The 27,703-nt window shown below is 42.5% G+C and overlaps 1 long non-coding RNA gene across 1 annotated transcript; it reads left to right on the forward strand.

Annotated features, from left to right (window-relative positions):
• Positions 1–6,667: 6,667 nt before the first annotated feature.
• On the forward strand, positions 6,668–12,837 carry LOC118637225. The gene is made up of 4 exons (XR_004960914.1): positions 6,668–6,691; positions 7,110–7,352; positions 9,394–9,554; positions 11,960–12,837. It is a non-coding gene; the product is annotated as an uncharacterized LOC118637225 (long non-coding RNA).
• Positions 12,838–27,703: the final 14,866 nt, after the last annotated feature.

Below are 27,703 nucleotides of genomic sequence, written 5' to 3' on the forward strand. Positions count from 1 at the left end.
TTCCTCTCTCTCCCTCCCACTCTATCTGAACAAAAAATGGAAAAATGTCCTCAGGTGAGGATAAAAATAAATAAATAAAAACCAGCACAGGCCCTGGCCAGTATGCCTCAGCGGTTAGAGCGTCGGCCTGTGGACCAGAGAGTCCTGGGTTCGGTTCCCACTAAGAGCATGTACCTCCATTGCAGTTTGTCCTGGCCCCAGTTGGAGTCGTGTGGGTGGCAACCAGTTGATGTGTCTCTCTCACATCGATGTTTCTTTCTCTCTGTTCCCCCCTTTCTTCCTCCCACTCTATCTGAAGATAAATACAAAAATGTCCTCAGGTGAGGATAAAAAAATTTTAAAAGCCCAGTACAGACCTTGGCAGGTATGGCTCAGCGGTAAGAGTGTCATCCTCAGACCAAAGAGTCCCTGCTTCATTTCCAGCCAAGGGCACGTACCTCAGTTGCGGTTCGTCCCTGGCCCTGGTTGGGGTTGTGCGGGAGGCAACCAATCGATGTGTGTCTCATATAAATGTTTCTCTCTCTTTCTCTTCCTCCCTCACTCCCTCCAGCTCTATCTGAAGATTAATGTAAAAATATCTTTGGGTAAGGATTAAAAAAAAAACAGCACAGGTCACAGACTGAACCACCATCCTCTCTTTGCTCTGTTGTTTCTATATCAATGTGGGCAGGATGCAATGATATTAAAATACAAATTTTACTTGTTTCTTTTTTTAAAAAAAGGAAAACAAATAGATGGTTTATTTTAAGAATGTACAGGAACTTATATTCTAAACGTCCAAAAATACATATTCTAGGGACTCTTATCACTTCAGAACCCTACTACAGCTTCTCTTTAATCTTTTTAAACATCCTGTTACAGAAATTGCAGCTGCATCTATAGCAGGAAGCATAATAAGATAATAATTGATCAAACATCAAAAGCACCTGGGTAGTTCTTACATAGACCTTTAGCTTTCTCTCCCACCAACACCATGTTCTTCGTTTTTTTTCCCAACCATATTAATGTATTTTTTTTCTGTGTGTTTGTTCTTTTTCCTTTTGCCTGGGTAATTACTATGAAATTTTGCCAGATCAGGAATTTTTCCCAGGAAGTGACCACGAGTATTTAGAAATCAGACAAACAGCACCTGAAGATAAGATGTAAACTCTTTTCAGCCCCACCCTTCTCTTTGATTTCTTTCTCCATATTGAATGAGATCAATTGGTGGAATTGCACGTCCTCAGTTTTGTATGAGGGAGAGTCCATTTACCTGACCTATGCTAGAAATGTCCTACTGACTTTAATGGGATGGATTTAGAACTGCCCTTCCCACCCAGTATTATAGTAAGAACCAGACCAACTATCTTATGAGGACTATGAATCTAATATATGTGTACACCCAGCAAGTGTTTCTTGATCATAAAATGTTAGTGTTAGGAAGAGTTTTAGAAGATATTTAGTTTGATCTCTCTTCCAACACAGGCAGTTCTTCTGACAAATGGTCGCCGGCCCAAGACCTTGTTATTTGTTATAACAAGGAGCTCCCCGTGGTGTTGGTCAGTCTATTTTGGTGCTGGACAGCTCTCATTGTAACACTTGTGGTTCTTTGGAGCCTCACAGAATGTCTGTGCCTCTTCCATATCACAACCCTTCACATATTTGGTGGCTGCTAATATGTCCCAATTAAGCTATCACTAGGTCTTGTAATGATTTTTCAGATCACACTGAGTAAATAATGCATGAATATTCAACAGTTAACCATAGTTAACTCTGGAAGGTAAGATTATGTTTTTAATTTCTTGCTTACATATAAATTCTAAATTTTATAATAAATATTTAGTAACAATGACAATATTAATTATTTTTATTGAGTTTATTCTAGATGCCAGTCCTGGCACGCGTATATAATTTTCTTACAATAACGTTTAGAGATCGGAACTATAATTATCCCCCTTGCACAGATAAATAAACAAGGGCATTAGAGGGATTAAGTAATTTGTCAAGGACACACAGCTAAGTAAGTGGCTGAAAAAAAATTGGAACCTAGCTTTACCTGACTCTTAACCTGTTAACCGGGGAATAACCGGGGAATTCCCTTTTTACTGTATGCAACGTTTGACGTATTTATACTTCCCGCTCGGTTAACAGGTTAATCATCCCTCTTATAACAAAAAAACAATTTGTTTATTTTGTTGTTGTTGTTTATAGTGTGGTGTCCTGAAATTGATAACAGTATGCTAGGTTTGATCTGAACAGAAGAAAGTGTACTGCAATTATTACGTCCTTTGATCTGAACACTGTACAATCTAATGTCCGTAGGACTGTGATTGTTCACCTGTGATAGGAGATTATTGACTCATATTGATAAATTTTTATTTTTATCCTCACCCGAGGACATTTTTTTCATTTTTTGTTCAGATAGAGTAGGAGGGAGAGAGAGGAAGAGACAGAGAGAGAAACATCGACATGAAAGGGACACATCGAGTGGCGGCCACCCACACGACCCAACCAGGGCCGGGGACAAATTGCAACCGAGGTACGTGCCCTTAGCGGGAACCAAGCCCGGGTCTCTCCAGACCTCAGGCCGACGCTTTAACCGCTGAGCCAAACTGGTCAGGGCATATTGACTCATATTGAGCTTTCAGAAAATCCTTTGGTTCTTATTTTCTTTTTCTTTTCCTCCTTGACTCACTCCCTCTTCTCCACTCCTCCTCTGTCACCCCATCAGCTCTTACACCTCTAGCAATGATTTTATCATCCTAGCTGTTAACATTTTTCTCCATGCTCATATAGTCACATATAGACAAGTAACAAATACACACATATGCAGTACAGATATTTTTGTCATTTAAAAAGTGACTACATTTTTGCCTTTTTTAATTAAAACAGTTTCTTGTGTAAAATCTCTCTAAGTAAACTGGTAGAGTACAAATTCATTCCTTTTAATGGATGTTCCAAAGTGTGGATGTACTATAATTTTTGCAGTCATTCGCCGATTAATGGGTATGCATAGTATTTTCAATTTGTGTATGTGTTGCCACTTACAATGCTCCTCTAATAAATATCTTTGTACATATGTTTCACGATGTTTTTACTTCAATGGTTTTATTGAAACTAGTGATTTTATTTCAATAGAATAGATTCTCAGAACTGAGAGATTGCTGTGTCAAGGGATACAAATATTTTTAAAACGAAATTTTTTATTGCCCTGGCCAATTTGTCTCAGCAGTTGGAGCGTCAGCCTGTGGACCGAGGAGTCACAGGCCCAGTTGTGGTAGGGGCCATGAGCCTCCGTTGCTGTTTGGTCCCTAGCCCTGGTCGGGGTCGTGCAGGGGGAAACCGATCAATGTGTCTCTCACATCGATATTTCTTTATCTCTCTCTATCTGAAAATAAATGGAAAAATGTTCTTGGTGAGGATTATAAATAAATAAATAAATAATTTTAGGGAGAGAGGAAGGGAAAGGAGGAGAGATTAAGAATCATGGATGAGCTGCCTGCTGCATGCCTCATACTGAGGATCGAGCCTGCAACCCGGGCATGTGCCCTGACTAGGAATCGAACCAGTGACCTTTTGTTGCATAGGACTACACTCAGCCAACTGAGCCACACCAACCAGGCTAAATATTTGTAAATGACAGCTGATGCAGATTGCTTTCCTTTTTTTTTTTTATCCTCACCCGAGGACATTTTTCCATTTTTTGTTCAGATAGAGTGGGAGGGAGAGAGAGGAAGAGAGAGAGAGAGAAACATCGATGTGAAGGTGTGAAGGGACACATTGAGTGGCTGCCACCCGCACGACCAACCAGGGCCGGGGACAAACTGCAACCGAGGTACATGCCCTTAGCGGGAACCGAACCCTGGTCTCTCTGTACTGCAGGTGGACGCTCTAACCGCTGAGCCAAACCGGCCAGGGCTTCATTTTATATTTTAATCACAGCACATGAAAATACCCTTTTCCCCACATCCCTGCAGCAGTAATACATTTAGCAACTATTCTAATTAAATCCCTATGAAACAAGCAATCTAAGGAAACCACTTACATAAAATAAAGATTATTTACTGTGAATCAATAACAGTTCTAATCCTAACTGGCAAAATAGTAGAACTTTAATTCAAAATCAGGAACTACATGTTGAGCTGTTAATTACATACATCTCCCAGGTCTTTTTTACTCTTTTTTTTTTTCTTTACCCGAGGACATATTTTCATTTTTTGTTCAGGTAGAGTGGGAGGGAGAGAGAGAGAGAGAAACATCGATGTGAAAGGGACACATCGAGCGGATGCCACCCGCACGACCCAACCAGGGTTGGGGGACAAACCGCAACCGAAGTACATGCCCTTAGCAGGAACTGAACCGGGGCCTCTGGAACGCAGGCCTGACGCTCCAACTGCTGAGCCAAACCAGCCAGGGCTACTCTTAACTTTAAATTTATGTATAACACACATGTAAAAGTGTGCCCAAATCATAAGTACACAGATGAATGAACTACTGCAAAATAAACACATCCATGTCACCACCACTCAGGTCAAGAAATAGACATTACCACCACCTCAGAAGCCTTCCTCATTCCCCTTCCCAATCATTGCCCCCTTTTTCCTTCCTCAAGAATAGTTTTGCTTGGCTTTGAAATAAACAGAAATAGAATCATGTAGGCTGTACTCTTTGTGTGTGTGTGTCTGGTGTATTTTCCTCAATGTTATCTTTGTGAAGTTTCTCCATGTTGCACATAGCAGTAGTTCACTTATGTTTATTGCTGCACAATAGTTCACTTTATGAATAGTGTACCACAGTTAATTACCCATTCTATTTTTATTTTATTTTTTTTATCCTCACCCAAGGACATTTTTGCACCTATCCTCAGATAGAGTGGGAGGGAGAGAGGGAGGACGAGAGAGAGAGAGAGAGAAACTTCTGTGTGAAAGAAACACGTCCAGTGGTTGCCACCCATACGACCCCAACTGGGGCCAGGGACAAACTGCAACCGAGGTACGTGCCCTTAGCAGGAACCGAACCTGAGAGACGCTGACGCTCTAACCGCTGAGCCAAACGGGCCAGGGCCCCATTCTTCTTCTTTTTTTTTAACAGAGAGAGAGAAACATCGATGTGAGAGAAACACATCAACTGGTTGCCACCCATAGGACCCCAACTGGGGCCGGGGACAAACTGCAAACGCGGTACATGCCCTTAGTGGGAACCGAACCCAGGACTCTCTTGTCTGCAGGCAGCTGCTCTAACCGCTGGGCCAAACTGGCCAGGGCCCCCATTCTATTTTTAATGATTTTCAGGGCCTTTTGAATCCAAAACCTGTGATCCAATATATTAGCCACCAATACTCCCAGCGTTGTACCACCAGAAATTTAGATGATTGCACCATTTCTTTCTACACAAATCATGGACTTTTACCCCTTTGACAGGACCAGACTTGTGTCAACCAACCAGAGATCTCCCTGCAAGTTAACCTTAATACCTTAATAATATTTGGGCAAGATGCTCAGTTAGCTAAAACGATAGGTATTTGTAGTATCGTTGAACATACATTTCCATATTTTGTCCAAATCAAATTTAACAAATATTTATGGAAGGTCTACTATGTTCCAGGCACAGCCTGGGGATAAAGCAGTGAACAAAATAGATCAGATCAACACCCTCATATGGAATTTACATTCTAGTTGATAAGATGCAGGTAAACAAAAAATAATTTAGATAATTTTACTTAAGTGCATAAGGACAATGGAAAAGGACAACACCATAGAGAGTAATGAGGAGGGAGGCAGACAACTTTATTCTTTTTATTATTATTTTAAATTCTCACCTGAGCATATTTTTTAAATTGAATTTAGAGAGACGAAAGGAGAGAGAGAGAGAGAGAGAGAGAGGAGAAACATCAACGTGAGAGAGAAACATTGATTGGTTACCTCCCATATGCACCCTGAACAGGGATTGAACCTGCAACCTAGGTATGTGCCCTGACCAAAATCAAACCCATAAACTTTTATTTATTTATTTATTTATTTTTGTTACAGATGTTTCTCCTTTTCCCCCCACTGATTCCCCCCTTCCCCTCCCTCTCCACCCTGTCCCTAGCTTTGTTGTCCATGTCCATTGTTCATGCATGTAAGTTCTGTGGTTTATCTCTCCCCCCTCACCCCCTCTTCTGGGATTGTCAGTCTGTACCCCACTTCCACGTTTCTGGGTCTCCTCCATTCCTCAGATTGTTATGTTCATTATATTTCAGAAATAAGTGAGATCATAAGATACTTTTCTTTCTCTGTTTGGCTTGTTTCGCTTAGGATGATACTTTCCAGGTCCCTCCATGTCATCTCAAAGGAAAAGAGGTCTTTCTTTCTTACCGCTGCATAGTACTCCATTGTGTATATGTACCACAGCTTTTTTATCCATTCATCAACTGATGGACATTTGGGCTGTTTCCAGATCTTAGCTATTGTAAATAGTGCTGCTACGAACATGGGGGTACATATATTCTTTCTGATTGCTGTTTCAGGCTTCTTACGGTATATTCCTAGAAGTGGGATTACTGGGTCAAATGGCAGTTCAATTTTTAATTTTTTGAGGTAACACCATATTGTTTTCCATAGCGGCTGCAGCAATCTCCATTCCCACCAGCAGTGTACTAGAGTCCCCTTTTCTCCACACCGTCGCCAACACTTGTTGTTTGATGATTGGTTGATGGCGGCCATTCTAACAGGTGTGAGGTGATCCCTCATTGTTGTTTTAATTTGCATCTCTCTGATGCTTAGTGATGTTGAGCATTTCTTCATATGTCTCTTAGCCATTTGTATGTCCTCTTTGGAGAGGTGTCTATTTAGTTCCTCTGCCCATTTTTTAATTGTGTTCTTTGTCTTCTTTTTGTTGAGTTGTATGATCACTCTATATAATTTGGAAATTAATCCCTTATCTGATATATCATTGGCAATTACACTCTCCCATACACTGGGTTGCCTTTTCATTTTGAAGATTGTATCTTTTGCTGTGCAGAAGCTTTTGAGTTTGATGTAGTCCCATGTGTTCATTTTCTCCTTTGTTTCTGTTGCCTTAGGTGATATATCAGTGAAAATTCTGCTGCATATGATGTCTGAAATTTTGTTGCCTACATTTTCTTCTAGGATTCTTATGGATTCATGACAAACCCATAAACTTTTGGTGTAGGGGACGATGCTCCAACCAACTAAGCCACCCGGCCAGGGTGGGAGGCAGACGACTTTAGAAGGACCTAGCCTTGTGAGACTGACAGCATAACAGACAAGGGGAACAGCAATTGCAAAGGCCCTGAGAAGGGGCAGAACTTCAAGAAACAAGAAGGCTAGTGAACCTAGAGCAAATTGTGAACAGAAGCAAGTGGAGGAGAGGTAGACTGGAGTCAGATCATTTAGGATCTTGATGTCCTAAACTTTTTTTTTTTAATATGTTTTTATTGATTTTTTTTTTCTTAGAGACAGAGGAAGGGAGAGAGAGAGAGAGAAACATCAATGTGAGAGAAAAACATTGATTGGCCGCCTCCTGCACGCCTGGGGGCTGAGCCCGTAACCTGGGCACTTGCCCTAACCAGGAATTGAACTGGGACCTCTCAGTCCATGGGACGACACTCAGTCCACTGAGTCAACCCTGCCAGGCTTGATGTGGGATCACCTCACATCTGTTAGAATGGCCGCCATCAACCAATCATCAAACAACGAGTGTTGGTGAGGGTGTGGAGAAAAGGGGACTCTAGTACACTGCTGGTGGGAATGGAGATTGCTGCAGCCGCTATGGAAAACAATATGAGAATCTAAATGAGATGCATTAGGTGATGCAGCACCCAGAGTTCCCTTTAAGAAGGGACTTAAGGCCCCACCTTGAAGAGTGTGGTCAGCAGACAGCCTTGAGCTGACAGTTCTTTCAGGCTCTGCTTCAGCTGCAGAGAGCCTTGCTGCCTGAGGACACATTCTTCATGGGCCGGCCACATCTGGACCCGAGTGCGGCATGTGGAGCGGTGTAAAGGCTCCACCATTTTGATCTGGTTTTGGACATTTCTGACTGACAATACTTGTTTCAGAGCTCCCCGATGGGTTGGCTAAAGCTTTGTTGGGTCTGTCTGTACCACTATGATTTCTAACTTTGTCTAATCCTGTTTTCTCCTCTTTCCTTTTATAGGTGTCAAACCCTAATCAACATCTTGGATCCCAAACTTGGTCTCCACATCTGTGGAGAACCCAACCTGTGACAAATGGGAAGCCATTGAAGGGTTTTAAGCAAATAATTCAAATGAAATGATTTCATTTTTAGATCACTCCAGTGGCTTTATAGAAAATGGACTGTAGGCCCAGCTGGTGTGGCTCAGTGGACTGAGCTTCGTCCCATGGACTGAGAGATCCCAGTTTGATTCCCAGGCAGGGCAAATGCCTGGGTTGCAGGCTCAATCCCCAGGTCAGGGGTGTGTGGGAGGCAGCTGGTTGATGTTTCTCTCTCACATCGATGTTTCTATCTCTTCCTTCCTCTCTCCATAAAAAGTCAATAAACACACACACACACACACACACACATATATATATATATTTTTATCCTTACCCGAGGACATTTTTCCATTTTTGTTCAGATAGAGTGGGAGGGAGAGAGGGAGGAAGAGAAAGAGAGAAACATCAACATGAAAGGGACACATCAAATGGCTGCCTCCCACACCACCCCAACCAGGGCCAGGAACAAACCGCAACTGAGGTATGTGCCCTCAGTGGAAACCGAACCCAGGTCTCTCTGGACTGCCAGCCGATGTTCTAACCGCTGAGCCAAACCAGCCAGAGCAAAAATCTTATTTTTTCTTAAAAGAAATAAAATGGACTGTGGGAGGCAAAAGAAAAAATTCTGTGGCCCTGGTGAGAGATGGTGTGTCCTGCTTAGGGAGGAGCCAGCAGGTAGAGGAAAGTGGGTGTATTTTCGATAGAATTTAGTTGTAGAACTAGGTGTAAGTGTTGTTTTTATATTCTAACGATTTTTTAAATTAATTTTTAGAAAGAGAGGAAGGGAAATGGGGGGAGAGAGAGAAACATCGATGCACACAGCTGCCTTGTGCTTGTGCCCTGACAGGGAATCGAATCAGCAACCTTTTGGTGCATGGATGATGCCCAGCCAACTAAACCACACTGGCCAGGGCCCAAGTGGTTTTTTTTTTTTTTTTCAATGCATTTCACCTTCTTATGCTTTTCCTGTTGTCTGTAATTTTTATATTTTCATTTGTGGTTTACAGTCATTGGCAATTTCTTCCATTATGTTTTAGTATTTAGGATTAGAGGTCTTGATTTGTTCAAAGTGGCAAAATATATTTATCTTATACCTCTGTCAAGTTAAAAATTTCTTACCTATATTTGGTCTTCCTCTTCCAGCATGAAAATGATCATTTTTTTCTTTTTTATTGAGATATAACTCACCATCAAATTTACCTTTTAAAAAAAGTATCTTGGTGAGGAAGATGGAAAGAAAAGTGCACCTTATATGGTTCATCAGCAGACATGTTACAGCTTTCTAGAAGCAATGGTCTCTTGCCATCTTCAAAGGATGATCTGGGCTTCAAAGCCAAGGTAAGGAGGGAGAGCAATAGTGAGAGCAGATAGATAGTGGCAAGAAAAAAGCAAGGCGTAGACTTTGTCTAATCAGAAAGGGGTAGTGAATTCCTTTCAACAATTTTTATCTTATAACTAGTTTGTCATTCCTTATTCACAGTCATTTATCAAGTTTCATAGGCAGACTTGGATATACATTCTTTTTTTTTTTTTTTATCCTCACCCGAGGACATTTTTCCATTTTTTGTTCAAATAGAGTGGGAGGAAGAAAGAGAGAGAAACATCAGTGTGAAAGGGACACATCGAGTGGTTGCCACCTGCACGGCTGGGGACAAACTGCAACCGAGGTACGTGCCCTTAGCAGGAACTGAACCTGGGTCTCCCTGGACCTCAGGCTGACACTCTAACCACTGAGCCAAACCGGCCAGGGCTACATTCATTTTTTTATATATAGTTTTTAGTTTATGCCACCCAAGTCCATCATTTTAAAAAATGTTTTTATTAATTTTTAGAGAGAAAGGAAGAAGGAGGGACAGAGAGAGAAACATCCATGTGAGAGTGAAACATTGATCGGCTGCTTTCTGCACGCCCCCCACCAGGGATGGAGCCCACAAACCCAGCATGTGCCAGGATGGGAAATTTAACTGGCAAGCTTTCAATGCACAGGACTTTGCCCAACCAACTGAGCCACACCAGTCAGGGCCCCACGTCCATTCTGAGAGCTGCTTCTGCTCTAGGCATTGTTACCTTTAGAGAGTCTGTGTAGTAGCATACATATGTAATACATACATATTAAAAAATATAATCACATCCGAAAGCAAATATAAAATTTTGCTGTAAATTTTGACAGAATTTTGTATAACTTTTATTTTGAAATTAATAAGTAATGCTTAATTTATACTTGGTTACCATTGGTCAAAAATTATCATATAGCCCTGGGAGGGTGGCTCAGTGATTAGAGTGTCGGCTTGCGGACCAGAGAACCCTGGGTTTGGTTCCCGCTAAGGGCCTGTACCTCGGTTGCAGTTTGTCCCCGGCCCCAGTTAGGGTTGTGTGGATGGCAACCACTCGATGTGTCTCTCTCTCATTGATGTTTCTCTCTTTCTCTCTTCCCCCTCTCTCCCTCCCACTGTAGCTGAAGATAAAAGCAAAAATGTCCTCCAGTGAGGATAAATAAATAAAAGAATCATCCCTTAGGATGTGGTTTGTAGTAACAAATTCAATAGGGGACTCTGGGAGTCAGTAAAGACTGAGAAGAGGCGTTTGAATCCACACATTCAGGAGCAGATTATGGCCCCTAATTACAATTTCAGTAGATACTAAAACCAAGTTAAGAGGTGAAGATAAATGCCCATGCAGTTCATATTAGAGGAGTTTGCCAAAGACAGGTAGAAACAGGACAGAATCTTTAAAGAACAATAATGCTGGGCAAAGTCTTAGTTTCGTGTTGGAAAGACACAGACAAAACAGGTGTAGGCTCCCCCGCCCCCGCCCCCGGCTATTTTGGTTGTAAACCTAAAGAAGACCAGATTAACAGTGGAGAGTTGGTAGCGTTGTAAGAGAGTTTCTCCACCTTTTTCTTTTCACTTCTTACAAAGGGGAGTAAAGGCCAAGAGTCTTCATGAATTATGCTCCTGAGAGGTCAGAAACGGCATTGGGAAGAGGAGAAAGGTGGTCAGTTGTAAATCCCTCACATTTCACCTGCAAGCAAAACCTGTTTGTGTCAAGCTGGCTCTTCTGGAAAATATGGGGCCGTGGGAAAAGGAGTTACACTTCAGATCCTGAAATCAGATTTGTTTCAGTGAGGGACCCTTAGAGCTTTCCCAGAAGGCTGTTTGTTGTGAGGTAGAGAGTGGAGAAAACAAAATCACTGGAAGAAATAACAATTAGGTGGATGAACAGATATGCCTTTAGGTAAAACTACTCAGTTTACAGTTACCCGTTTCCCGTGTAGTTCTGGAAGTAGTATTCCCATCTTTGCTTACTGTAAGGATTATCCCTCATGAGAGGAATTTCCTCTTAGGCCCAAGGGAAAGGTGGTGCCAGACCAGTGCAGATCTATTTTAGACAAAGCTTCACATCTTTCCACACTTCTCAAATCATACCATGTAAAGAGCATTCTTCTCTAACACCTAAAACCTTACTGCTTAGGTTGAATCAAGGTCTTCCAGATACTTTAGGGTGGTCAGGCTGACGGGGGGTAGGGGTGGGGGGTCAGAGGAGGGAGAGAGTCATTTTCATGTTATATCTTTTGTAGCTTTCATGTTATATATTTTGTATTATGAACACGGACTGTTTTATTCAAAAAATTAAGCTGTTATTTTAAAGATTAAGGTCAAGAAAAGAAATTTTGGGTTTTGTTCTCTGGTCAGCATATACTTCATTTGAGACCTTATTTGTTCATTTGATTTATGATTTCATAGCGTGACGTTTTAGTTTAGGGACCTCTTCCGGCAAACCGCACCCCCAACTCAAGTTAAGGAATCTTGTCTAAACAGGTCAGTTTATGTGTGCTGTGTCTTTTTCCACTGCACTTTTGTTTTTCATCAGCAAACAAAACATCTTGTTAAACACACAGTGTCTCTTCAGACTTGAGATCTGAATCACAGGCAGATGCCAACCCTGCTGTTCAGTAGCTGTGTGACCTTGCAGATCATATAAAACTTTCTGGGGAAGTGCAGGCAGAATAAAGGGGGTCAAATATAGGGTGCCAGAAGATCTGACTTGGTGTGGTGGGCACACAATGCAATAAAAATACAGATGATGTATCATAGAATTGCACACTCAAAACCTATATAATCTCATTAACTAATGTCGCCCCAATACATTTAATTAAAAAAAGACAACTCTGGGATTCAGTTTCCTCATGTGGGGCTATGGAAGGTGCACTCACTAGGTCAGGAGTCTAAGGGTTCAACTTCTGGTTCTGCTACTTTGTTGCTGTCCTATCCTGGACACGCCTGGCCCGTGAGCTTCGGTTTCTATAATGGAGACAAATCTTATTATCAGGGAGATTGGGAAAGTGAGATGAGAGATGTAAAACGTGTCCAGGACACATTAGTTGTCAAGCCATGTTAGTGTCTTCTCTTTCCTCTCCACCTTCTTCTTTATGGTTTTGTTTTGTTTTCTTTTAACTTTGTAAAGCCTGCCTCACAAAGAGGTAGATCCTCTACCTCTCAGAGTGCTTTATAAACTGGGGAGGAGAATATGTGGTTGGTTCCTCACCAGGCAGACAGGGGCCCAGGTTGTGAATTTTTCTGACCTCTCTAAATTGTCCTTGAATGTCACAGGAGAATCTGTTTTCTAGATGGAGATTGGTTCAGCTTTTCCAGGAGCTCCACCCAAAGCATGCTGGGACTTGGAGCTTCCTTCCGGAAGTCCTCCCATCATTACATCACTACCACATGGGGTTCAGCGTCAGGAGCTCCTGGGTATTGCTTTGAGGAGCCACCTGGGTGCTGGCTTACTCCCTCAGGGCAAGAGAAGCTGCTCAGGCTTTTAAAACACAATTATTAAAACCCAATTCACACATGGAAGCCAAACTGATGAGGATGAAGATGTTACTAATAGTAATAATAACTACTACTAATAATAATGATAATAAACCACACCTGCTCATCACTCTGTGTACTGTGATCTGGGAAAAGTCAGAATGCATTCAGCCCAGTACTTAATCTAATTATTACAGATTTTATTGCATGTCTATCTCCTCTGAAGTTTTGCTTCTACAGGCACATCTAGGTGTAAAATAAAGTTCTGGCCCTGGCTGGTTTGGCTCAGCGGTTAGAGTGTCAACCTGTGGTCCAGAGAGACCCGGGTTTGGTTCCCACTAAGGGCATGTACCGAGGTTGCAGTTTGTCCCCGGCCCTGGTTGGATTGTGCAGGAGGCAGCCACTCGATGTGTTCCTTTCACATCGATGTCTCTCCCTCTCTCCCTCTCTCTCCCTCCCACTCTATCTGAACAAAAAATGGAAAAAAGTCCTCAGATGAGGATAAAAAAAGTTCTGAATTATACACACTAAGAGAAGGGAAAAGAGAAGACAGCCTAGAAACTAGTAATTTAGTCACTTTAATTAGTTTAGAAGTAAGCCAAAGGTATAAGTAGAAATTTAGAGGAGTTCATTAAGGTACTTAGTTCTGCCACTCAGTGGATTAGTCACCTTTATCCAACTAGCTCAGCGGTTACAGCATCAGCCCTCGGACCAAAGAGCATTTGATTCCTGGCCAAAGGCACATACCTTAGTTTTGGGTTTGAGCCCTGGCCCTGATCAGGCTCATGTGGGAGGCAACCAATTGATGTCTCTCTCACATTGATCTCTCTCTCTCTCTCTCTTTCCTCCCTTCTACTCTATCTAACAAAATCAGTGGAAAAATATCCTTGGGTGAGGATTAAAATAATAATAATAAAATAAACATCCCTGGGCCTCAAGTTTCCCTGTTCTTAAGATGAGAATTGGTGAAATAATATCTAACACTTCTTAGCTACAACTTTCCTAGGCCAGATGCTTACAGATTGAAATTCCTCGGGGTCAGCCCTGGTCTCTTCTGTAGACAAGGGGAAGGTGAGTAAGTATCCTAGTTTTAATAGAGCAACTAGCATATGTCAGACGCTGTATGAGGGATTTTATGTACATTAATGTACACATTGATTTCTAGCAACAGAATTGCTCTGTTAATTTAACTAGTGGTCTTCAAACAGGTAGGCACGCAAGTCAGTGGTACCATCACAAGAAAAAGTAATCAATAGGCAAAGAAGTGTGTGTGTATAAGTTATATTTATAAGTACAATTACTATAAATAATTTATACGTATATAACTTACATGTTTATGTATGGTGCATAATTTAAATTTTACATTAGAGGTGTAAAATCTTTATTTTATTATTATTATTTTAAATTCATTTTTACTGATTTTCTGAGAGGAAGGGTGAGGAAGAGAGAAAGAGAAACATTGATCAGTTGCCTCCTGTATGCCCCAACCTGAAACCTGGGTATGTGCCCTGACAAGAATCGAACCAGTGACCTTTTGGTGCACAGAATGATGCTCAACCAGCTGAGAGCCAAACTGGTCAGGGCTTTGGGTGTAAAAATTTTAAGAGAGTTGAGACATTATCCTAGACTCTAGAAGTAAGATAATCACAGTTAACATGTCAGATATTTTACTTGGATGTAAGTTAGAGTTCATAATATGTCTAAATCAAATTTCATGTATAAATTACAGGTGAATTGTTTCTCAATTCCTTCCTCCCCTCCTCCCCACCTTCTTTCCTTCCCTACTTAAAAGATTTACACATGTAATTCAGTAAATCATTCTCACTGTGAAAGGGTCCAAGTACACAGAGCAGAGTTCTGCGCCTTCTCTACCCTGCCCTCCTCCCAGCCCCCAACCCTCACCTGACTCTCACTCACCCTCGTCCTCTCACCAGAGATAATCACAGGTATTACCATTTTGCTGTGTTCTGGGCCATTTTCAAATTAAAGTTTCATTTTACTAACCTTCAGTTGTTGCCTTAAGAAAAAAGAGACTGGAAAATGTGAGGAGAAAGATTCAGTAACTATGAAACATTTTAGGCAGGACACTTCAAAATTCAAAAGACAGCCCGCCGGTGTGGCTCAGAGGGTGAGCGTCTTCCCACGCACCAAGAGGTGGCTGGTTCCATTCCTGGTCACGGCACATGCCCAGGTCCTGGGCTTGATCCTCAGTAGGGGACATGCAGGAGGCAACTGATTGATGTTTCTGTCTCTCTCTTTCCCTTACTCTCTCTAAAAATCAATAAAAACATATTTTTTAAAAAATGGAAAGGGCAGAACTGGAAGTAGAATCGCATGTGGTTTCCAGTGCAGGGCGTCAGGCCACCTCCACCTCGGTAAATACTGCTGACTGCCTGGGCCTGGCTCCGGCCCGCCTGCCAGAGACAGCCAAATACAGGAAACCTGACAAATCACCAGCATTTTCCACTCATTTATTTTTATTCTTTATTACTCACCAGTGTACCCTGATAATGATTTAGGAATAGGAGTTTCTCTTTATATACAGTAGCAAGGACATATTTTCTTGCCTATTTCTTTTTGAAGGGACAGTTTCAAGGACATGTTCAGGCCTGGTCAGAGAATGTTACATCAGAGATACTGCTGCTATATTTATCCCCACTTGCCTTTCAAGCAAAGCAATTTGTATGATGAAAAACAGCAGAGACAGACTGTCCAGGTTATCCCCAGAGAAGAAAAACATTGAATTTTAAAGCTGTGTATGATTTTACATTGCAGTAAATTTCTCTGGGGCTAAATTTCCTCTTCCTCCTTAATTTTTAAAAATTCTCACTGGGGAATCAAAGTTCTAGCCATGTTTGTAATTTTGTTTTCTTATTTGTTTAAGAAAATAAATTGAAATTCACATTTATTAAAAAATTCTCTTTTAGGAGACAGTTAAAGACACTTATTACCTCATCCCAGGCCTAGAGACTGGCAGTTGCTATTCAGGATTTAATCCATTCCAGGCTGTCACCATGGCCTTAAGATGAGAGAGACTAACAAGAGAATGACAAACAGAGTTATCAATGATTTGCTTTGTCTGGACGTTTCTATATTGGCTTCTGTTGCACTCTCGTCCCCAACCCCCTCTGGACCAATTGTTTTTCTTTTCCAGGCCTCAGTTTCCTGCTCAGTAAAATAGGAAGAATCAAGTAGGAAAAGAAATATGAATAAGGTCTTGAGGGGGAAGGCAGGGTTATTCAGCTGTGGTTCAATTCAAAAGTCACTTTCTGAGTGCAAATGCAGCGCTGGTCAGTACCATCCAGAGTAAGACTTTGTATCTATCCTTAAGGAGTTAACAATCTGATAACTGGTTAACAAAACAAAACAAATTTACAAAGAACTTTAACCCTCAAGCCCAAATTTCAGATGAAAGAATGTTGAAGGAGTTCGAGGATTAGGGGAAGCTCCAAAGGGAGCAGTGGCGTTTGAGATGGGAGGGAAGAGAGGGTGGTCCAGATACAGAATAGAGAAGAAAGAAAGGTGTGGAGGAGCCAGGCTCAGGATGAGTTCAGGGGACAGTGAGTACAGCAATCGGGCACATGTCAGAGAGGAATGAGTGATCAATTGGGTTCATTTTGGAGAGGTTATATGAAGTCTGTGCTTAATTCCATAGGTATCACAGATGCTCAGTTGAGGAACGACTTGATTAGTGCTTTAAGGCAATTTCTGTGGCAGTTGTGGTAGTGGAGGGCACATATTGGAGGGATAAAAGGAACAGGTGCTTGAATGAGGGTGATGTTGTTGTCGGTGGAAGTGGGATCCTAGCAGTGTTGCAAGAAAAGCTTTTTTGGGGACCCACAAGGGAGAATAAGGTTTGGTGATAAGATATATTTGTGGTGCCAGATGCAAAATCAAAGGAGTCCCCTGGGTTCCCAGTGTTCCATCTCCATCCATCCCACATGGAAAAAGTCCAATCCTACCTTCGTCGGGCCCAGAAACGGCCAGTGTCCAGAGATTCTGTGACATGCCAAGGCTAGTTCAGTTCAGTCTTTCTCTCCATCCAGCTAGCTTAGTCTGTGTTCCCAGCTGCACTTTGGCTGGTGCTGTGTTCAGGCCTGCACTTGGAGCCCGCATGGTCTGCCAAAGGCCACAGGGGGCTGCTAGGGCCACATGGCCATTTGGTAGAGAACATGCAAATAAACCCAGCGAGCACATTTGGTGGGGTGGAGAGCGGAGAGAGCTAGAGAGAGGAAGCTCTTTGTTAGCTGGGATTATATTATCTCTGGCTTGGGAATGACTAGTTTTTTCAGCCAACTTCCCAAGCTTTCCAGGCTTCTGATGGGTCCACCTCCTAACCAATCTATTCTTTTCCCAGGCTAGGCTAGGCCTCTGTGGTCACCATTTTGGCTCCTACTGCGCATGTGCTTACCTCCCCCTTTATTCTATTCCTCCCCCAGTGAACTGCAGGGAAAGACAGGTAGTTCTTTGGGGAGTGTGTGAAGCTATAACTTCCTAGGGAAGCAAGCCTATGCTCCCTAGTTGATTTTACTTAATAATGTCTGATTTCCTTTGCTCTCTTCCTTTATTAATATCTAGATACCTAACCTAACAATGGCAGAGCATCACAAAGTGTTCCTTAATTAGTTACCTGCAGTGAATCTCTGTATCAAATGCTGTTAAAGGGAGAACTTCCCTCCTGGCACTTACGTATTCAATATTTATCCTTACTCATATCTGATTTGGGTGGGTCTTTTTTTCCCAAACATGACCCCTGGCTCCCTATTAGAGGGTGAGCTTCCTGAGAACAGGGCCTTTATTTCACCTTCTTCCTCTGTGCCAGCCACCCAAATGCCTTCTCAGCTCTGGCCAACCACAGCCATAGCTCAGGGTGAAGAGATTGGCACATGCCCTTTAGACCCAGCCTACACTTTCCTTCTGTTTTTATTTCAGGCATTTGCAACATCATCCAAAACATCCATTAATTCTGAAAGTGAAAAAAAGAGAAATAATCAGTAGGTAGGAGGACATGTACCTGTGTCATAGTGAAATACCAACTTTGGGTTATGGTCCTTTAAACAAATTTTAAGACAGCATTGATTAAGCAGTTATTATGTCAGACATCTTGCACTTCAGATGCATTATCTCATGCATTCGGTTGGCAATCCTATGAAATAGTGACTATTATTTCATAGATGAGAAAACTGATACACAGATAAGTTCAGTAATTTGGTCAATAACTCAAAACAAGTGACAGATTCAGGATTTGAACCAGTTCTTCAGTCCTTACCTTTCTCCTCTAACACAGTAGTAGCACAGTTTACTGAAGGAGTTGGTCCTTCAGATTAAGACTTTGTTACTGGGGATTAAATTGCAAAGTGATAACCTTTCAGTGCTAAGTAGCTCTCAAGGGTAGATCTTTTTTTTTTATTTTATTTTATTTTTTTATTATCCTCACCTGAGGACATTTTTCCATTTTTTGTTCATGTAGAGTGAGAGGGAGAGAGAGAGAGAGAAACATCGATGTGAAAGAAACACATCGAGTGGTTGCCACCCGCACGACTGACCAGAGCCGGGGACAAACTGCAACCGACATACATGCCCTTAGCGGGAACCAAACCCGGGTCTCTCAGGACCGCAGGCCGACGCTCTAACCGCTGAGCCAAACCGGCCAGGGCTTAAGGGTGGATCTTAATGTTTCAGAAGATTTTAGCCTGCCAGGCAAATATCATTAATTAGTGAATTCCATTTCCCATAAGGCAACCAGGCCTACTGCACTGAGTTGATGGGACTCCAGACAAAAACAAAGGAATCTGAGTAGCCTAAAAAGATCATTTTTCTGTGGCTTCTTTTCTTTTTAAAATATGTTTTTAGCCCTGACCGGTTTGGTTCAGTGGTTAGAGAGCCCCCAGACCAAAGGGTCACGGGTTCGATTCCCAGCCAAGGGCATGTACCTGGGTTGCAAATTCAATCCTTGACCCAGGTAGAGGTCATGCAGGAGGCAACCAATCGATGTGTTTCTCTGACATCAATGTTTCTCTCTCTCTCTCTCCCCCCCTTCCTCCCTTCCACTCTCTCTAAAAATCAATGGAAAAATATCCTCAGGTGAGGATTAACAAAAAATATATATAAATATCTTTTTATTGATTTTAGAGAGAAGGAAGGAAGGAGGAGGGAGAGAGAGAGTGAAACATTGATGAGAGAGAAACATCCAATAGCTGCCTCCTACACAACCCCTTCCCGGGACTGAGCCAGCAACCCAGCATGTATCCTGATGGGGAATCGAATCAGAGAGCTTTTGGTGCCTGGGACAACACTCAGCCAACTGAGCCATACCAGCCAGAGCTTATCTTGCTTCTTTGAAATGGAGAGAACAGATCTCAGTTCTTCTGGGAGCTCTGGCAGTGGAGGGTGCAAAAGTCCTGGACCACTGTTGGAAATCCCTGTTTCAACCTTGTGTATTAGAATGCTTGAGTGTCTGGTATTTTTAAAATGTATTTATTTATTTTTTGCTAATCCTTACCTGAGGATATTTTTTTCCATTGATTTTTAGAGAGTAGAAGGAATGGGGGAAGGGAAAGAGAGAGACATCAATGTAAGATAGGATTGATTGCTTCCTGCACACCCCCAGTCGGAGCCAGGGATCAAACCAGCAACCGAGGTATGTGCCCTTGACCAGGAATTGAACCTGTGACTTTTAGGTGTGCAGGCCGACACTCTAACCACCGAGCAATGCCTTCCAGGGCTTGAGTGTTTGGTATTTTAGAGAGTTCCTTGTGATGGTTGAGGGAGTTGAGAAACAGAAGAGAGAGGGGCACCTGAGGAGATGAGGGAGAGAAAGAGATGGTAAGAAGGAAGAAGACATGGAGGGAAAAAGAACCATTCTGAGTATTCTGCCTTGAGGGTGAGGCCTGTAGCTTTTAGCTAATTGACTGAATTAGAGCCTGTTTTGTTTCCCTTGTGAAGGCAGTGTGGTAGGAAGGATTCCGAAGAGGGTCACATTCAGATTTCAGTTCCTGCTTTTTCTTACTACCTGCATACTTTTTAAATCTCATGGAATGAAATAGTTATTTCCTAGGATTATTATATAGTAGATAGAACATGTTAAAAAGATTTTCTGGCTTAATAGGTGTTAAATAAAGGCCATTTATTAAAAGTATTGAGAACTACCGCCCTGGCCGGTTTGGTTCAGTGCTTAGAGCATCGGCCTGCGGTCCTTAGAGACCTGGGTTCGGTTCCCGCTAAGGGCGTGTACCTTGGTTGCAGTTTGTCCCTGGCCCTGGTCGGTTGTGCGGGTGGCAGCCACTCGATGTGTTCCTTTCACATCGATGTTTCTCTCTCTCTCTCTGTTCCTCTCTCTCCCTCCCACTCTACCTGAACAAAAAATGGAAAAATGTCCTCGGGTGAGGATAAAAAATAAATAAATAAGTAAATAAAAGTATTGAGAACTACCATTTTGTATTGATTTAAGAGGCCTCAGAATTAGACAACTTGAATAATTCACACTGACGTATAAATTTCAAGTCTGTTATCTCTAAGAAGTAATAACTGAATAAACTAGAGAGACCTCAGATATTTTTAGTAGACTATAGTGGCCAGTCAAACAAAAAGAGCATGACCTGCCCTGGCCAGTTTGGCTCAGCAGTTAAAGCGTCAGCCTGCGGACCAGAGAGTCCTCGGTTCAGTTCCCACTAAGGGCACGTGCCTCGGTGGTAGTTTGTCCCCGGCCCCAGTTGGGGTTGTTTGGGTGGCAGCCAGTTGATGTGTCTCTCTCACATCAAAAGATATTTCTCTCTGTCTCTTCCCCCCTCTCTCCCTTCCGCTCTATCTGAAGATAAATGCAAAAATATCCTCAGGTGAGGATAAAAAAAAAAGGATGACCTTACTAAATTTGCTGATCCTTGGGGAAGATAGAATGTTGACAAAGTTACCAAATTATCTATCATAATTTTTCATTTAGCTTTCTAACATAATCTTGATCAGTTTTAGACCAAGAAGTAATTATTTTCAACATTAAGATAACAAAGGAATCTGAGTAGCCTAAAAGATCATTTTTCTGTGGCTTCTTTTTTTTTTTTAATATGTTTTTAGCCCTGGTCGGTTTGGCTTAGCAGTTAGAACGTAGGCCTGCGGGCCAGAGAGACCTGGGTTCAATTCCTGCTAAGGGCACGTACCTCAGTTGCAGTTTGTCCCCGGCCCTGGTTGGTCGTGCTGGTGGCAGCCACTCAATGTGTCCCTTTTACATCGATGTTTCTCTCTCTCTCTCTCTCTCTTCCTCTCTCTCCCTCCCACTCTGTCTGAACAAAATTGGAAAATGTCCTCGGGTGAGGATAAAAAAAAAAAAAAAATGATAACAAAGAACATACTGAGTAGCATTATTATCTTTAAATTTTATTTTATTTTATTTTTTTATCCTCACCCGAGGACACTATTGCATTCATCTTCAAATAGAGCAAGAGGGAGAGAGGAAGGAAGAGAGAGAGAGAGAAAGAGAGAAACATCGATGTGAGAGCGACACATTGACTGGCTGCCACCCACATGACCCCAACCAGGGCCGGGGACAAACTGCAACCGAGGTACGTGCCCTTAGCGGGAACCGAACCCAGATCTCTCTGGACCGCAGGTTGACATGCTGAGCCAAACTGGCCAGGCCTCTAATTCGGTTTTAAATTGGCTTCATTTACATTACTTTTCACAATGGGAAAGATGTGTTTTGGGGGAAGTTGAGGTATCCCTTTCCTCATTGAGTGCTGGGGTAGAGTTCTTACCATATCTCAAGAAAGAATTTTCTCAGACTCTCACACGGGAAGATGAATGATTTTTATTTGTGTGAATTTACATCCCTGAGTTTCCAAAGTCCCATTTCCCTTAATCTAGTCCTGGAAGAAGTGTAGCTAGGGATTCAGTCAAACTAAAAGCAAAGCCAATGGACTGGCAATAATTAAAGAGAGATCAATTATAATAGCACAAAACAGTAAGCTAATTACAGGAAAGGAGTATATAACAGAAGAACACCAGAAGGGTACAAAATAGAAATCCTTCAAAGAATCCTTCCCCACTTTCCCTGGCCTTAAATCTCTGACCTGTATGAGCTGTTGCCTCCAGCCCCACCTTGCTCTTCTCCTTTGGATATATATAACTCTTCTTTCTGCCCCTTTACAGTTCCTCCCTACCCTCATCCTGACACACACACACACACACACACACACACACACACACACAGGCACTGGGCCTAATTACTGCTGGGTGTCTCCCTCACACCTCTTTCTATTCATCTTTGGTGGTCTGAGCATGTACCTCCCTGCACTCTTGGAGCCAAGAAGTGTGTGTTGCAATGTGGAGTCTGGGACAGGTTGGAGAAACGGATAGAATAATTGTTTGCTGGAGCCCAAATCTTTCCAAGGAGGCAAATCAGTATACACTGAAAACATATATTTTGCCCTGGCCAGTAGTGCACTTGGTTAGAGCATCATCCCAATATGCCAAGGTTGAGGGTTTGATCCCTGGTCAGGGCACATACAAGAATCAATCAATGACTGCATAAATAAGTGGAACAACAAATTGATGTTTCTTTCACTCTCCCTTATTCTCTCTCTAAAATCAATTTTTAAAAAATCAACATTTGATTGGAAAAGAAAACATATATTTTAATCCCAAATATTGTGTCAATTCAAATTAAAGTAAGGTATGAATTTGTTATTATTTAGAATCAAGTCGGAGGTGGGGGGGGGGCATCATGAGCTTTAAAGTTTAAGAATCACTAGTCAATAGAGTCAGAAGTACCTCCCATTACCCCCCCAACTCCAGTCACCAAGGGTACCCAGGTGTCTGTGTACGTGACTGAGTCAGCAAACACCCGAGGCTTTGTGACTGTAAGGTGAGTAACTGGTGCTCCTGGGAGCAGGGGTGGAAGTGGCTGAAGAGGAAGCTGAAGACTAATCTGGCCCTTTCCTGGAAGAATCTGGTAGTGGTTCTGAGTCACAGCCTTTCTAGAGTCCCTGTCCGGAAATGACATTAGCCTAGAACTGTTTCTCTTCTGTATCTTTCTAAAAGAGTTTTTAAAAACTGTACTCTCTTACACATTTTAAAGTTGACATCTAACATTTTTCACTGTAACCTTAAAGAGTTCTAAAAGTTGGCCCTGGCCAGTTTGGCTCAGTGGTTAGAGCATTGGCCTGCGGTCCAGAGAGACCCGGGTTCGGTTCCCGCTAAGGGCACGTACCTCGGTTGCAGTTTGTCCCCGGCCCTGGTTGGGTCGTGCGGGTGGCAACCACTTGATGTGTCCCTCTTACGTCGATGTTTCTCTCTCTCTCTCTCTCCCTCCCACTCTATCTGAACAAAATATGGAAAAATGTCCTCAGGTGAGGATTAAATAATAAATAGAGTTCTAAAAGTTGTAAAATACAATTATTGGTCTTCTGTAAATATTAATATAAGTATGAAATCAGTCTTTTAAATGGATTTAAAGGATTCATATAAATATCATAGTAATTTGATTTCCTGGCTGGTTTGGTTCATTTGTTAGAGTGTCAGCCCTTGAACTGAAGGGTCTCAGGTTTGATTCCTGGTCAAGGGCATGTACCTGGGTTGCAGGTTTGATCCCCAGCCCTGGTTGGGGTCATGTGGGAGGCAACCAATCAATGTCTCTGTCTCTCTCTCTCTCTTCCCCTTTTTCCTGTCTCTCTCTCTCTTTTCCTCTCCTTCTCCCTCTCCCTCTCTTCTCCCTCCTTTCCACTCTATCTAAAAAAAAAATCAGTGGAAAAATATCTTTGGGTAAGGATTTAAAAAAAATTTTTTTTAATGGAACAGCCTTATGACCCGTGATTCCACTTCTGGGAATATATTTAAAGAATCCTAAAAAAAAATTATAGTAACTTGATATTATCATTGATTTAGCTAATTCGTGACTAAATTCTCTAAATTGGAAGTTTTCTATTATTTCTTGGTTTTCTTTGAAATTATATTTCGATACCTCTTTCATATAATCTTGTCTTAATATAATTTAGTGACTGAAAGCATTTTATTGATCTGCTATTATACATGCTTTTCAGTAATAAAAATACATGAGTTGAAATTCATTTAAAAAATATTTCTAGCCCTGGCCGGTTTGGCTCAGCGGTTAGAGCATCAGCCTGCGGTCCCGAGAGACCCGGGTTCAGTTCCCGCTAAGGGCATGTACCTTGGTTGCAGTTTGTCCCCGGCCCTGGTCGGTTGTGCGGGTGGCAGCCACTCGATGTGTCCCTTTCACATTGATGTTTCTCTCTCTCTCTCTCTCTCTTCCTCCCACTCTACCTGAACAAAAAATGTCCTCGGGTGAGGATAAAAAAAATAAATAAATAAAATAAAAAATAAAAAATATTTCTAGCCCAGCCAGTGTGGCTCAGTGGTTGAGCGTCGACCCATGCACCAAGAGGTCACCAGTTCGATACTCGATCAGGGCACATGCCCAGGTTGTGGGCCCAGTCCTGGGTCGGGGGGCATGGAGGAGGCAGCCGATCGATGCTTCCATCTCTCCCTACCTCTCTCTCTAAAATTAATAAAGAAAAAATATTAAAAATAAAATATTTCTAGTGATAGAAGTCTCGTTTAATATATATTACTACTAGTAGCATTTATCAAAACAACAAATGTTACACATTTTTATAAGTAATAAGCATTGTTCTACTTCTCAAGTAAAATTTCATTGTAAAGTTGTCTCTTAAGGATTGGAAAGGAAAAGAAAGAAGCCCTGGCCAGTTTGGTTTAGCGGTTGGAGCATCAGCCTGTGGACCAGAGAGTCCCGGGTTTGGTTCCTGCTAGGGGCATGTACCCCCCCCCCAAAAAAAAAGGACTGGAAAGAGTGGAGGAGGTGTGTATATCTCCTTGATTAAAGTAATTGTGGGATTGTCCCTGTGATATCTCAGTGGTTTCTGTACACTAGAGCAAAGCATCATGTAGCAGGATTAGAGAAGAGTGAGAAGTAAACTTTGTTTTTTGGAACATAGCAAGAGGGCAGTTGAGGAAAAGAGATGAGAAGAGCAAATCAGGGCTGCAGATGTCCTCTGAGGCACATCACTTTTAAGGAAGAACATGAATAGAAACTGAGAATCTGGAAATGATTCCTCACACCTGCCTAGGGGAAGAAACTGGGTCATGGTCACAGTAACCAATGCACTTTTTTCCCTACCCCACCAGATTTGATTTATCCAACCTCCACTCCCTTCAAGGTCCTCCTGAGTCACTCTGGAGTCCCTGGGTGGCTTTCTTGTGCTCACAAACTTGTGTTGTTGGCCGTTTTGAGGTTTCTGTCTATTGTGTTCATCTTATGGAGAGTCCTTAGCCCCTTAGCTGCCAGAGCCAAGTAGACGGTTCCATATGGGGAACCTGAGCTTCAGACCCACAACCATGGGCTTCTTCTGGCTCAAGCGGTGACTCTCCAGGGAGAAAAGTACCCCCACCTCCACCTAGGGTTCTTCCCTGGGGTGAGGGGGACCTAGCAGGGAAACCATGTCCTGCTGAAAGTTCTTAGAGGGGTTGACCATACAAACCTTCCCTTGGTCTCCCTTTTGGTTTAGAAGTGGTGATGAATGCTCAAAGTGGGCTGAAGTACCAGTTCTATGAGAGGGGTCGCACCCCAGACTGCACTTTGTATTTTGTATTTCAGCATTACCCCAATTGTCTTCAGACCCCAAGACTCAAGTGGCCCTTTCTCTTGGCCTTGCCCCATTGTCTCCTGGTGAACTCATATTCCCTCTTCAAATCTCCTTCAGGATACCTTCCCTGTCCTCTGATGGCCTTGAGGGTTTTTTGTGGGGTTTTTTTTTTTTTTTGCTATCTCCTTGCTCTTATTTGTCTCTCCTGTTAAAATGGGCTCCTTGAGGGCTAGGACTATGTTTATCAGAGACTATACATCCTCAGTGTCTAACATGGACAAAGTAGGTGCTCAGATGATGTTTGTTGAATCTAATGTCAAGTCATTTGGAGAAACTTAGAGTGAAAAAAGATAATAGAATTATTCCCTTGATTTTAGCCTGTGTCATAAATGGGGATGGGGGCAGGGAAGTGTTTATTGATACTTTTCTCTGGTGCATGAACAGAAGTGAGTGGCTTGCACTCTCTTGAGGATAATCAGTTCATTCCACAAGTTGCTGTGATTCTAGAAGCTCTGAGATTTTCAGGGTGCTGAGGAGAGGACAGAAGCCTCTGGGCAGAAACTGTTGAACCCAGCTGGGTTTAGGGGTTATGTAGGTAGAATCTTCATCTCATGCCCAGGGTTAAAGGGGGCACCTACTGTGATTGTCCTGCCAGTTGAGATGAAAGAGTCAATGGAAAATCAATCTGTTACTAGAACTCAGCCTCCTCCAAACTGGGTTGCTATAGTCTCTGCTCCTTTGCTGAGGGGAGGGAGAAGCAGCAGGCTGATCTGTGAAGTCTTCTGGCGTGGATTTCGGAGGATCTGGACTGACCTTTCTGGGTGAGTTCATCTTATCAGGGTTTTATCTAAGCAAGCCCCTATATGCCATCTAGTCAGTGAATTTGATGAATAACAGTGCTAGTGAACGTGGGGCCCACCACTGACAGCACTGAATATCTTGGGAGTGTTAAGAATGCAAATTCTTGGGCCCCACTCCAGCCAGACCTACTAAATCAGAATTCCTGGGTGAGGCCCAGGAAGCTGAATTTTAACAAGCGTCCAAATGATAATTTTGTATACTAAAGTTTGGAGAATACTGCTATATTGGATACACACACTTCATTCTCTCTCCCTCTTACACACAGTGTGACACGCACACGCACACGCACACGCACACAGCTGCTACAGCTCCTGCAGCTGCTAATGCCACTTGGTCCTTTCCCTGCAGTTTCACTCAGGGCCCTGGGGTTTGTTTTTCTCTACTGTGGACCTTGTTAATTTCCTGCTGCTTCCAAGAGGTTGGGAGAGGAAAGTGAGCAAGAATGAAGGCAGGAGGGTGGGAAAGGGGCTGGCTAAGGCAGTGGAGCTCTCAAGAATGAAAGGAAAATGCTTAGTGACAATGTTCCTTTGTGATGAGTTAGTTTTATGTTGATTAAGCTGCAAATCATTAGCAATCTGGCCGTGGGGAGCTGACCTGGTCATTCTCCAGGGCCAGATCGCCCTCTGCTGCCGACTGATAAATAACACTCAGGAACTGCCAAGGAAAAGAGGAAGAGTCTCTGGGGATGGGGTGGGAGAGAAGACATGCCAAAGGCCAAGAGGTCACAAAGTCACCACTTCAGGCAGAGAAGCATCTTGTTATGATCTGGTTTGCGGGGAAGGAAGATATAGCCAGTTCAGTGGACGTTTCTAAAACCCATCCAACCCCAACAGTGGGGTTCTGCCAAGATCTCCACCATCTCCCATGATTCCAAGCTTCCAGCTTGATTTGGCTCTGCAGCCATGGTTCCCCTTACTCACCTTGAAAAGGGCCTTTAAAATAGGAAGAGGGATTAAAAAAAAATTTTTTTTTTAATGACAGAATTTTTTGGTGTGGAGGCATCGAGGGGCAGTTGTTCAAGTCTCAGACTTTTTTCAAATCTTGTTTTCTCAGTCTTTCTTTTGTCTCCATGAAAGCACTGTCTTTCTGTCTTTCTTCCCTTGCCAGGGAACTCTTACCCCACAGATGTGGAGTCAGCCCTTCTTTATTGTTCCATTTTATTGCTGTTGGGAATTACGGTTCATGCGGGTCACTGGTGAAGAGA

This window comes from Molossus molossus, unplaced genomic scaffold (genome assembly GCF_014108415.1).
Source record: "Molossus molossus isolate mMolMol1 unplaced genomic scaffold, mMolMol1.p scaffold_m16_p_20, whole genome shotgun sequence".
Classification (NCBI taxonomy): Eukaryota; Metazoa; Chordata; class Mammalia; order Chiroptera; family Molossidae; genus Molossus; species Molossus molossus.